General features: G+C 36.3%; 1 protein-coding gene across 3 annotated transcripts in view; it reads right to left on the bottom strand.

Annotated features, from left to right (window-relative positions):
- The window catches only part of ACSL4 (acyl-CoA synthetase long chain family member 4), a 71,193-nt gene that overhangs the window by 42,302 nt on the left and 14,496 nt on the right, over positions 1-14,395 (bottom strand). For all 3 annotated transcript variants that reach the window (XM_015248652.3, XM_006215193.3, XM_015248654.3), the window contains exon 2: positions 2,927-2,979. The gene's annotated coding sequence lies outside the window, so the exon portion shown is untranslated. The remainder of the gene's footprint in view (positions 1-2,926; positions 2,980-14,395) is intronic.

Here is a 14,395-nt window from a genome sequence, read left to right as displayed (position 1 = left end):
TGAGATCTAGTGTTGAAATGAGGTTTAGGAGCCATTGTTGCTGCCTACATACTTCATACACACTGTGTAAGATTACATACCTAGCCTTCATTTTAAATGGTCACAACACACTTGATTTTTATCTATGTCACTTTCTGAAGTCAGGAGTGGGTTGTATATAATTTAGTCCAAAACTTAACATGTAAGAAATTTTGAAGATAAATTGTGCTAGAAGTGGCACCTACTGGCAAAGCGTGATCTTACAATCCAACTTTGTCAGGCATCATGAAAAGGGGAGAAAAACTAGGCTCGAGGAGTTATGTGTTTGGGGAGAAACAGAATGGGTCCAGTGCTGTAGAAGGGGAGCAGACAGTACAACCGCAATTCCAGTGTTCTACAGCTGCTGTTAAAGGTCCCTGTAGACAAAGCCTGCTGCTAAAAAAAAAAATCTGTAACCAGTAATGATACTTCCCACAGGAATATCTTTGGGCTACAGGGAGAATTTTGCAACTATACTTTCTTGGGGGCACATGACCTACCCTCTGCATTTGCTAAAGGAGAAGCCAGGTGAATAGGTTAGTTCTCTACTAATGCTGTTTCCCAGTACTTCATACTGGTAAAAAGCTATGCAACAATGTAGTTTTAAACCATTTCTTACAAAATGGTCAAATAAATCACCACAGTGCAGCCATCTGGCCACCACAATGTGAAATTGTATCACGGTAGGGAAAAAAAAACAAACACCTCACCCTGTTCTTCTGTATTAAATATACCTTATAAGTCAGATTAATAAAAGAATTCAAAGACTGATAAATCTTTTGAAGCTTGAAATCTTACAGCTACTCAGTCAACTCTTAAATATCAGCAATAGTAAAGAAGAGAAGGGAACAGATGCTCCAAAGACAGCAGACAATTCAGAATGGATTTTTGTTCATAACAGTTCATTCTGGGTGTGCCTGACATTTGAGAAATCAAAGAGTTTTTAATTAAAGAAGGAAGCCACACGAAATCAAATACAGGAAGCCAGGGGAAAGCACTCCTAGAGTTGACATCTCCATGTTAGGGATGGGGAGTACTTTCCATTCTGTCCTCTCTTCACGTTCATTTTTTCTGGCCCATGCATGCTTCACAACCATGGGCGAGGCAAGGGAGATAAGGCAACTAGGTATTTCTGTTTTGAAGTGTATTCTGGGACCGCCAAGGCAAAGCTATGCCAAGTGAAGAGGAGTCCCCAGAGTGCCTGTAAACTCTTGAACACAACTGGCCAGATGTCCTTGCTAATGCTTCTGGCACCTCCTAACCTTCACCTTTGTAGGCTTCACCTTTGTAGGCTTTTCTCTTTTACATCTAGATGGGCTGCAGGCCAATTCCCATAAATGTTTATCTATGTGTATAGACGGTGTGTATGTGTTTGTGTTTGTGTATAAGTGTGTATGTATGTGAGAGACAGAGAGAGAGAATAAGAATGAGAACAACCTCTCAGTGAATAAATAAGTTAACTATAGAAGCCTGAATACTACAGCCCTCACAACTGCACCATAGGCTAGCATTTCCCAAATGCTAACCTTATTATCTCTTACCTCCTTTTCAGCCATAGGATAGCATGCTGCCTGTGTAGCTGAAATCAGAGACAGCTAATTCCGCTCTGTTGATGAAAATCTTTGGTCATGTTTAAGATTTTCCTAATGCAGGCTAATCAGTAGACTTTAGCACTTAGCTGTACAAGAACAATGTCTTTGGAATTTCTTTATACTTGGAATTCAAAAATAGTTATTAGTACATAAGAACTACTAGACCTTTTGCTTCAATTTCATAACATATTATAATGAAAGCAATTATCAGAAGACCAGAAATGCAAGAGCAGCAGCATTGTATACAGGATTTTGGTCCTGGCTCAGCAGCTTGCTGAGCTGTACAACCTGGAACAGATTACTAACCTCTCATTTGTTTCTTCATCTGTAAGATGAGAAAGTTGGATTCAGATTTTAAGATATCACAGATCAGTAACAGTTTTAAAAACAAAGAAAGACAGTTGAGGAGAGTGACACAACTGCCAATTCTTTGTCAGGTAAGGACATAAAGACAAAAAAAACAAAACTAATTATTTACTATCACCATCATTTCAGAAAATACAGAATGTGTCTAACTCTCCAAAGTTAGAAGGCTGTATCTTATAAAAAGAAGCAATCCTTTCAATGGAAAAAGCTCAGCTTTAAAAATCTCATGTCCTGTTGTCTCCTCACTGACTAGGGCACTGGTCTAAAAGCCAATGTTCAGGAACCCCCAGACCAGGTAATTTTCAAAGTCCAAGGCTCAAACACTATAATTCTAAGTTTAGGTGCTCTGTTGTATGTCTTTTACCCTGTATTACGGTCTAGAGTAGATGTCTTAGTGAAAGACAGTGCTAGTACTTAAATTTTCCAAAATCAGAAATATATTTAAGTCAGTTTGAGAAATAGTAACCAGAATAAGCTTGAGTTTACTGGAGAAAGTATACACTACTAGAGATTCAACTTTATCAATAATAATGAACCATTCACTGGACATTCACTATAAAGCTCATTTTACGGATGAGGAAATGGAGGCAAAGGGAAGCTAAACAGCTCACCAAAGACACACGGCCTCTACGCCTTAGTAGTCAGATATGGAACTCTAATCTGTGGCTCCATTTTTTGGTAAGACTCAAAAGGAAAAAAAATTTATTTAGATTGTAGTTATCACTTATGCTTTCATAAATGAGTGATAGATGGCATACATTTTAGAAGTTGCAGAGAGCAAAAAGTCTTCCTAGTTTATTTTTCCAAATATTGCGTTTTTAACACAAACATAAATATCAGCAAGGGTTTTCCAATAGAAGGAGTTGAGATGCCTGATAGTTTGGTCACTTAATTTTCTCCAAAAGCTGACAAAATTACAAATTTAGAATTTTTAAAAGACAAATACTTACAGATTTCCTCTTTTTCTCTTAAGAAGAACCCGTATATCTTTTGTGATTTCAATCTGCAATAAGAGACAACATTTATGAGTTCAGTGAAATGAGAGAATATTGCTTTGAAAAAGAAACCTGAAGTGTTGTTTCACCCTCCCCGTGCACCTTAGCTTATGATGAGCCAGGTACTAAAGGGAAATTAAGAAAGGACGAGAAGTAGTGCTATTAGGATCTCTCAAAAGTAACTGAGCGTGGCACTAAGAAACACTAGTCAAAACTCTATAGGAAAACAGCGAGATTGAAAAATAGGCAGAGAACTGAATAGACATTTTCCCAAAGAAGACATACGGAAGGCCAAAAATGTACATGGAAAGGTGCTCAAAATCACTAATCATCAGGGAAATGCAAATCAAAACCATAGTGAGATATCATCTCACACCTGTTCAAATGGCTGTCATCAAAAAGATAAGAGGTAACAAGTGTTGGTGAGGATGTGGGGAAAGGGAAGCCTTGTGCATTGTTGGTAGGAATGGAAAGTGATGCATCCACTATGGAAAACAGTATGGAGATTCCTCAAAAAACTAAAAATACAACTATCATATGATCCAGCAATCCCACTTCTGCTTATATATGCAAAGGAAATGAAAACAGGGTATCAAGGACCTTGTTGATGCACCCCCAAGTTTATTAAAGCATTATTCACAATAGCCAAGACATAGAGACAACCTAAGTGTCTGCCAAGGGATGAATGGATAAAAAAGAGGGGAAACCTTGGTATGTACATATTAAAATAAAGTCCAAAGAGCTCAAAAAGAGAATACTGGAGAAGAAAAACTTTATATTTCTTATACAAGTGCCTGCATTTCCCCAAAGATTAATTCAAATAACTAACAAACAACAAAAACCAACCTTCTATAAAATCATTTAAAGACTTATAGGTGGTGGTGAGGGGGGGAGACAAAACTATCCAGTATCTGCTTAATTTGAAAAAAAAAAAGTTCCATCAGTGAATATCTGCAAAGGATACTTAACACTTAACACTTGGTCCTTGGTACTATGGAGGAAGAAGCTGGAGAGGATAATCAGAAGCGTAAGAGAACTCTCTCAGGTGGATGAGAGCCCCAGCATCAACCTCCTGCTAATTTCTAGTCTCACAGCCCTCAATTAATTGGGCAGGACAGCTCAACTCTCAGATGCTTTTTTTGTTTGTTTGTTTATTCTTGCTTTTATTTCTATTGCTTGCGTAGACTGCCCTAGGAGAGCATTTTTGAGATGTATGTCAGATAATGTTTTGCCTATATTTTCTTCTAGGTCAGATGCTCTTTCATGCAAAGGACAGATGTGGTTTTTCTCAGCACCTATAACTTTAAAGGACATTTCTTCCATCATAAAAAAGAAAGCAAGCAAGGGCTGCCCAGTAGATAAAAGGGAACCAAATCATATTTTCTAACCTAGCCTAATTAAGTTTTGCTACTCAACAGGAAAACTGACCCTGCACTTGCCTCTCTCCTAGCCTCCTCCCTATGAAATAGCAGCCTCCTCTTAAAGTCATTCTATTAAAATAAATTGAAGAAATAATTTCATATAAAAGAACTAAGCAGATTATCATCATGCAGTTTCTATTTACAGACTGATCGGGAATAGGGATGATCTGGGTAAAATTATAATGCAAATTTTAGTCATACTTTTCACTTTTACGGATATGCAAGTTTTTGCAACATAAAGGAAGTTCGAAATCCTTAGCGTAGCAAATTTTTAAACTGATTGAAGCATATAACATGATTTGTTTACACTTAAAAATCACCTGGTAGCATGAAAAAAGAGGTAATACAGCATCTAAAGTTTATCATCTTTCAGTTAGGGCATGAAGCAGTACTGAGAAAGCCTTACTAAATACCAGCATAACAGTGTCCCTGCAGCTAACAAGAGAGTCATTAAGGAAAAGGCAATACAAATATAAGGCAGCGTTGTTCAACCTCATGTTTTGAGACAAACTTCAAAACAAACCATTAATGTATTTAGTTTCTGCCCTCTCCACAAATAGTTAGTTTATTGACCAATATTTTAGAAACATTCTTCTAGAAGTAAAGTCAATCCTACAAATGTGATAACATCAGTTGGAAATGTTTCAGGCATGATGAATCTTCCTCCAGCCTTAATGTCTCAAGGACCAATCTTAAAAAGTTTAAAAGAGAACATTTGGGAAAGAGTGGAAAATGTTAACAAAGCCCTAAGCACGTTGTGTCCAAATCTAAAAGTAAATTCTGGAAAGTCCCTTACAAAACAGTTCCCTAAGCAATGGATTTTCACAGCTCTTATTTTAGATAAATATATATATATAACTTATATACTGGCAAGTACTAGTGGATGAAAACTGCCATGCTAGAATATGAATGGTCCAGGAGCTCAAAATGTTCCTAAGATTATAGATCACTTGATTTGAAAACATTAAAACATATTAAAGAAATATTATACCCTAAGTAAAACTACCCAAAATCTGTTGCGTATAGTTTAAAGAGTATGGAGATAATTCAAGACTCTAGTCTAGTCCTAGACCAGCCACAGATCAGTCATAGACTAGAATGTTGCTTCACGGAAAAGTTAGATAACCAAAAAGTACTTAGAAAACATTCATGATATCTTAATAAAGCTGCTTTAAAAATTCAAACATTACAAAATATAAAATACAAAGTGAGAGGATCATTTTTATGCAATCCCCTAGAAATAACAGCTTTTAATGGTTTGGCATTTACCCTTGGGGATTTTTTTTTCTAAGCATACTCTAATACATACACATACTCAATTTTAAAAAATTGAATCAAACTACCGACACAGGTTTGCAACTTTTTTTGGGAAAAAAAAAAAGACTCTTACATGTCCTTCCATGCCAGAACACACAGATCCATGATATTCCATTGTATGACCATATCAAAATTAAGTCCAACCAATCATCCTTATTTATGGACATTCTGGATTTTCTAATTTCTCATCATTAGAAATACACCAGTGAAAACCCTAACAATATATTTATGCCAGTTTTTCTATAGGATATACTTCTAGCAGAACTGCTGGGTCAAAAGCGAATGACCATTTTAGGTTTTAGTCTATTAAAATTGTCCTCCAGGTCTAGAAGCAGAGACACAATAGCAATGATCATATCCAGCACCCAGATCTTGTGTTTCCAATTACCCGTCTCCAGTAAAAAGAACCAGAGCTCTTTGAAGTAGCTGGTCCCACAGCCAGGGCAGGAAAAATGCAAGTTGGGCCTGATATCTTCTGGTGCCAGAAAGTGCAGGAGGAGGGGGGGTAGGAGGAGGAGGAGGAGGAGAGGAAGAGGAAGAAGAAGAAGAGGAGGAGGAGGAGGAGGAAGGAGAAGAATGAGAAGGAGGAGAAGGAGAAGAGGAGGAGGAGAAAAAGGAAGAGGAAGAGGATGGAAAAGGGGGAAGAAGAAGAAGAAGGAGAAGAGGAGGAGGGGGAGGAAGAGGAAGAAGGAGGGGAGGATGGGGGAGGGGAGGGGAGGAGAAAACAAAGAAGAAATGTTTAAAAGACACAGGGGCCAACCCAAAAGAGTTTCCAATGGTCAAAGCTGGAGCAACTTAAGCGAAATAAATAACAGCAGTATTAGATTATATTCCAAAGAATAAAATAAATATCCATGAGTCCATACTAACACAAGTAAATGATTGAATGAATAAGTGAGAGAGAAGGCACAAATCTTCCTTACAGAGGAATTCTAATTAATAAATGTGGAAGGAATATAGGAAATAGCAAATCTCCATCAGAATACCACAGTAATAATTGCTGCAGGCAAAAATCCATCAGTGGATGCTAACATTGGTGAGTGAAAATGTAAAGTTGAAACCAGATATATACATGGTCTCAAAGTATCTCCCCCAAATTTGTATTAATAAAATATAACATAGAATGAGTATTAATATTTATAAATCGTAAAAAGAAAAATTGTAACTTTGCTGTGAAGAAACACAGTTGAGCACCTTAACCAGGTGTTCAAGGTTACCATGACCAGTAATAGGGCATGTGGACATCACGTACCCCCTGACGCTATGCACTGAGAAAGACACAAGGTGGCCTCTGTAGTATTCTTTCTCAAATTGCATAATCTCAACCTAATTGAAAAAACATTAGATAAGCCCCAGTTAGGAATATAATACAAGGTAACCGACTAGTATTCTTCACAGTTATCAAGGTCATAAAAGACAAAGACTGAGGAACTGTCATGGATTGGAAGGAGACTAAGGAGACATGACACTTAAATGTAATGTGGGATCCTGGATTGGATCCTGGAATAGGAAAAAAAAGATGTTAGCAGAAACACTGATAAAATTTAAATAACGTGCCTAATTTAGTTAATAGTTCTGTATCAACATTAATGTCTTAGTTTTGATGATTGTATTGTACATTATGTAGGATGTTAACATTAGGGGGAGCTAGGTAAAAAGCCCATGGAAATGGTATTCTAGTTTTACAACTCTTTTGGAAAAGTCTTGAGTTTATTTCCAAAACAAAATTTTAATGCCCTCTAAAAAAAGAATATACCATTTCACATTCCCACCGGACTATACTAATGTGCCCATTTCCCTACCACAGTCCCTGTACTGGATTGAACTGTTTGATAGGTACAAAAAAACTACTCTGTTTTGGTATTTTTCAATGAACATATAAAAATTTCACTATATCTGAATTTCTTTTATGAGTGACTTGCTCAAGTCCTTTGCCCATTTTTTCACCTGATCATTTTCTTCTTAGTGATTCAGAAGAGCCCTTTGTATATTAAGGAAATAAGACCTTTGTCTCTCATATTACAAATATCTTTACCAGTATTTTTCTCTTTGATTTGAGTTCTTTAGGCTAAATATGGGTTTTTTAATTTTCAGGTAATAAAATGTATCAATAGCTTCTTTTGTGGCTTCTGGGTCATTTTTCCACTTCAAGACTATAAAAATTATTCCCTCATAGTTCCTAAAAGTGTGATTACCAAGCCAAAGATAGATCTTTTACGGGTGTGTGTGGGAGGGTGAGATGGGAAAGGAGGTTCTTGATATATACTACAAAATTACTGTCTAGAAAGGCTATACCTACTTATACTCCCATCAGCAGCATTAAATATTTTATTATAAAATAATTTATTAACTTAAAGGAAAAAATTTACCTTATTTGTCTTCCAACCGAAAGAAACCACTTATTACCTTAAAAAAAAAGTGTCATAGCCACATTCTCTGAAGTTCTCTTGCTTCAGAAACTTTATTCATGTCCTTCTTTCTACCCAGAATTCTGCTTAAAAGCCACCTTTTCTAAGATACCTTCACTAATATCGCAAGTAAAAATTTCTAGCCTTCATTTGAACTTCTACAGCTCTTCTCTAATAGCTCTAAACTTGTATTATACTTCCTTGTATTGTTTATGAATTTATCTTAATCACTTATCTAAACAGTAGGCTCATATAGGGCAAGGATTGTGTCTTAACTTTGTATCCACTCTGGCTTCAAATATTTGTTGGAATGGATAAGAGAAATAAACTAACAGTTGTCAGAGAATATAGCTGGTTTCAGTCATTATTTTTTCTTCACAATTAATATCAGCTTTCACTTCACTTGTAACTATTTTTAAGCTAGGATTTTTTTTTAATTATCATCTTCAGCAGATATTTTAGGAAAGTACTTGTAACAACAACAACAACAAAAAAACCTACCATCATATTTAGAATGCTGATAATCAATTTTAGCCAAGCAGAAAAGCCTTCACTTTACTCCTAACTCAGAAATTATTCTTTTTAGTTCTGGAAGAACATATAAATTACACATCTATGACAACAATGAATACTTTTTACATAGTTAAATCTACAATATTCTGCAGTAATTTCTTTGTTTCACTTTCTCAGTTTTGAAGCAATGTTTATTTATGCTTCACCCATTGTCGTTACCCAAACTCAAAGACATGGTCTAGTTTGAATGCTAAGGGGAATACTTCAACTCTAGCTAAGAATTCTGTTATCACCCATTTTGTTACATAACTTCTCTTTATATAATTAGTATGGTAAATTATATATGCACACACATTTAGTTTTACCATTAGTATGGTTTTATATACACACACACATGTATACACACATTCATATGTTACATACATATATTAGTACATTTATACATATAAACACACATTAGTATGGTGATATATAATACATATATATTAATATATATACACACACATTTAGTTTTATCGTTAGTATGGTTATACACACACACACACACACACAATTTACATATCACATACATATGTAAATCATGTGTGTGTATAAAAATGACAAGTACCTAACCCAGACAGTACAGTACTGGGAAAAGAAGATAAACTACACACATATAAATTCCACCCCTTATGTACAAAGTTATAGACTTTCAGAGCTGAAATAGGCTTCAAAATGAGAGTAATGAACTAGTCTCTGAAAAGGAAGTGTTCTCCCCTTCCTCTCCAAATGACCATAGGAGCTAAAATAGGGTCTACTTTCCAAAACATTAGGAAAGCATCCTGTGTGCTTCCCTATACAGCAAAATGAAGAATTTCTTTCTAATCAGTATCAATTAGCTTTACTCTTAAGATGAATGCAAGAATATTAGAAAATAACAAAAAAGTAGAAAGATTCATCCCTCTGGTTACCTACAATAAAATTTACAACAGTATCAAGACGGAAAGGCACGTTCTTTGAAAAGCTCTCAATATACCAACTGCATTTAAGTAAAAAACTTGTAAAGCCACAAACATCCATAAATCCTACTTGTAAGGTCCACCTAAGACAGTTTCACTGGGGAGAAAAAGTTCTAACAAATGAAAATTGCCGTCACATTGGTAATTCTTGACTCAGGACCAACAATTTTATGATACTGATTTTAAAAACTTTTTTAAATAAAAATAAAAAAATAGAAACTTTTAAGACGAATAAATTGCATAACATCAAACACTGGACTTGCCAAATCTTTTCTTTTCAAGTTTACTCAAGAAGTGTGTTGATACAAGGCTTTCATTAAAATGCTAAGGACCTGAACAATATTTGAAAGAAGTATGTGTTACTTTAAGAGATCTTGACCAGAAAGTACTGCTGTGTAACAATCAAAACTTTCCAATTGAGCAAAGTTGGGCATTTTTTGCCAAAAGTAACATTTTGTTTTTCAGGACATGAGTCAATAAATACAGGCACAGAAAGCACTAACATAATGAATAATCACTTGTGGAGCAATAATTTTAGGAGAAAAACATTAGCACTTTCTCCTACATCAAAGATGAGAGTGATAAATTACTTGAGAAAGGAAAAATACATTTTTTAGAAACACAGACTCAGAGCTAAAATACAGCCTGTTTTGATGATTCTCAAAGTATCTGGGGCCACCAGTTCCTTGCAGTACTACTGTTTATAATATTACATGCCCATTGTCATTTCTGCCAGGAATAATTTTTATTTACTAAAACAGACAGCAATGTACTGGGGTTTCATCGAGAGTAATGCCAAATAAGAATAATGAAATTATTCAGTGTTGCCAAATGTATACAAAAGGGCACTTTATAGCCTGTTGACAGAAGTGTAAATTGGTCCAAGCTTTATAGAAAGCAATTTGGCAATAGGCATCAAGAGGCTGTAAGTCATACACACCCCATGACCTAGGAATTTCACTCTCTTCTTCTAGGAATATCCAAAGGAAAAAGTCAGAGATGGACACACACAAAAATGTAGACTAGAGTCGCCACTGTGATATAGATAACAGAAAAACTAGGAATAACCTCAAATGCCCAAAAGGAGACTGGTAAAATAACGATGTAGGTTTATGACTGAATACTACACAGTCATCAAATGCAGCATTGTCAAAGATATTTAAGGACAGGAAAAAACGTTCAAGATAATATGAAGTAAAACTGGTTTAAGGTGAAACTTAAACATATATATGCAGGCTACAAGCGGGAATGTTCATCTCTGGGTTGTAGAATTATAGGTGATTTTTAGTTTTGTCCTGCTATTTTTTGCTACATTTTCTGAAACTTCTTCAGTAAATATACTACTTTTGTCACTTAATAAATAAGTAGAAAATACAGCACCTGTCTTTCAATTAATGCTAGTGTGTGTCTATGTGTGTGTGTGTGTGTGTGTGTGTGTGTGTGTGTGTGTTGGTAAGTGACGACTATGACCCATAAGGCATTTGGCCCTACTCACATAGCCAAGGGGTAACTAGGAAAAGGAGCCCAAAGTTGACTTCAACTACACTACAGAAAGAAGATTAGACACTTCTGTTTGTAAACTAGAATCAAAGTAAAATAACTTCTTTTCACTCATGTAATATAACCTATGAAGTGAAATAAAACAAACTTTCTTTTTCTTCCTATAACTACAACATTAAATGTTTCTTTAAGCTAAGCATCCCTGCGGTCCCCTATGTCAAAATGTGACAAAAATTCACTACTACTAGCAAGTGAACAGCCAATATCAAAAAGCCAGAAAATCATGCCAGAAAAACAGATGGAAATATAATTTCTTTTTTTTAACCTTTTATTTTATTTTTTAACATTTTTTATTGATTTATATTTTACAATGTTGTGTCAAATTCCAGTGCAGAGCACAATTTTTCACTTATATATTCATTGTCACATTTTTTTCTCTGTGAGCTAACATAAGATCTTGCATATATTTCCCTGTGCTATACAGTATAATCTTGTTTATCTATTCTACAATTTTGAAATCCCAGTCTATCTCTTCCCACTCCCGCCCTATAATTTCTTTAAAGTCCAGAGTTCCACTCACTTACCCTATTAAAACAAACAGGGACTCAAATGCCAGATGATACTGGCCTAAGATTTAATAGGTACGAGAATAGTAATACTCAAACTCCTCTGTCTCATGAGGAAAATGTTTTTTGTTAATCAGAATCAGCCCCTTAGAAGGAAATGAGGCCTGCCCCTGCCCCGGAAAAGGTACCACGAGCAAAAGCCACCAAATATGTATCACTTCTTTGCTTTCCACCCGGGTGATGAGAGAGATGATGAAGGGAGGGGGTTTCAGAAGCTAGCTCTCCATCAGTACCCACTTGTTTACAACCTGAACTCCGGGACCAACTAACTACACAGAACTTAAGAGAATATCGCCTTACCTAAGACTGTCTTGCTTCAGACATTCCAGTCAACTGTGATATCATGTTACAAATGCGTACTAGCTGACTTCAAAAAGAAGTAGGAGGCAGAAAAGGCTGACTCACCTCTGTCCCTCAAAGTTTTCATTTCAAAATGTTTCAGGCAAAAGTAAAGTATCAGTAAGTAACCTCACTTCCTGTCAGGCCCACACAGCTCTGAATGTGTCCTGTAATAACCTCGACAGGGCCTAACAGCACCGAGGTCACAATACCAAAATTTATAAAAAGAACACAGCTGCTTCACATGCAATTCCACTGCAATATACAATAATACATTTACTTGAAAATTGATGTTTCTACTCCAACGTAAAGGGAAAGCTATCTGTGGCTGCTGGTTAACTCAATTCGGTTGAGCCAGTGCTTCTGAAACTAAGCTCACAAATTTGATCCCTGTGTGATTTGGTTAAAACAAAGGTGATCACGTTTCCCACCTTGCCAATGTCTGTCCCCTGGTTTACACACGTTGTCCCAGAGTAATTCTTATCAGAGTCCCCCTCCCCGATCTTCTTTGGTTTGGTTTTTTCTTTTTGTAAAAACATTCCTAGTGATGACTCGAGTAATAACCCTAACTCTGGTCCCACAGAGAACATGGCAAAACACTTCCAAGTACTAACTCCTGATTGAATCCACAGTCATATACAAATGGGCAAGTAAATGAAAGAACCAGTTTTGTGCTGTTAAACACACACACACACACACACGACTATTCCAAGAGTTTCAACAATATCAACTTACAACAATCTTAAATAGTTTATGTACAACTGAATATTTATCATCCGACTTCTAAAATTCATCTCCTAAAATGAAACTGAAGTTAATTCCTCATCTTGCAAAACACACACTTGTATTTTAAATACATAAATGATAAATCAGATCCACTACAAGAAAATATCTCCATTGATAGGTTTTCTCCTTTATATGACTTTAAAAGGCTATAGTCCTATTTAAGAAGTTGTGTTTACCCTTTAACTTAAGTCAGAGAAAAGGATATTGCCAAATGAACTTTAGTAAGCAAACAAAAATTTTAGCCCTGCAGGGGATATATATCTTATGCTCATTTTTAAAATACAACCAATTATAACTTCCCATCTATGATTTTTCTGGAAAACATGGATTTTCTGGAAAATAGCAACTGTAGAGCTGCATATCAAATGAGGTATTTGATTTCCAGTCAATGATAGAAGACTAAAGCAAACCGGAGAGTTTCCAGGCTAACCCAGATGCTGTAAGCTTAAGGAATTTTTCACATATTTATAAGCTCCCGTTCTTGGAAGAGTCTGTGCCTAGCACAGCCTAAAGTTCAATTTACCAAGAAAGATTTTGTTTAACTTGGCCCCTCAGGGAAAAAAAAAAAAGATCGCAGATTGACAGAATAAGGTGCTATGCTCCACCGAAGGCTAAGGGGGTGGGGTGGGGGAGGGGGCCAAAGACACTTGGGTATAACACAGTGCCCTGCAGAAGGGGAGACTATTATGGTAGTTGTGAGCAAATATGCTGGAGCCAGACGGCCTGGGTCCAGTTCCTGGCGATGCCACTTACTAGGGTTGGGCAACCACGGGCAAGTTATTTAACTTGCCTCATTTGCCGCATCTCTAAAATGGAGGGAATGCTACTGCTACCTCTCAGGACTGTTGTGAAGCTTAAATGAGTTGATCTCACAGCTCCAGCCATCATAAACTTCACTTAGGTTCTCAAAAGCACCACACTTAATCTCTCACCTCTGCCTCTAGCACATGTTTTTTCATCTGCCAAGAACATTCTCTTCTCTCTTTTCCTGGCTTTCTTTAGGTCTTAGTTTAAATGACACTTCTAAAAAGCCTTCCCTGACCTCCCCACATTATGTGAGGTGCCTCTGCTATTTGCTCTCCAAGCTCCCATGTAGCACAGCACCTAAACTTGTTCAAGTTTCAAGTTTCTGGTGCTCTACTGGGCTGTAAGCTCCTTACAGACAGAGGTCATGTCTGTCCCGATCACAGCTATAATCCCTAGGACCTAGCCCAGTACAAGCACACAGTAGGTGCTTACTAAATAGTTCTTGAGTGAAGTAACAAGTCATACTAAAGAGAAAGGAAACCAAAGAATGATTTACAAGTTAAATCTTTCACTCTAGGCAGAAATTGATGCCTCTTCACCACTGAGATCTTTAGGGATGTTTCCTCTTATATACTGAGAATCTTGAAATTAAATACAAGAAGTGCCATATTCTGGCAGAGGACAAATTTGATGCCCATTTTCGGTAAGAATTATGACTTCATACACAGAGCAAATAGTCTGTTCAGTATGTTTACATTTATTTCATGTC

Source organism: Vicugna pacos, chromosome X (assembly GCF_048564905.1).
Source record: "Vicugna pacos chromosome X, VicPac4, whole genome shotgun sequence".
NCBI classification, from domain to species: domain Eukaryota; kingdom Metazoa; phylum Chordata; class Mammalia; order Artiodactyla; family Camelidae; genus Vicugna; species Vicugna pacos.
The sequence above is the reverse complement of the archived record's forward strand: the minus strand, read 5'-3'. Positions and strand labels throughout refer to the sequence as shown.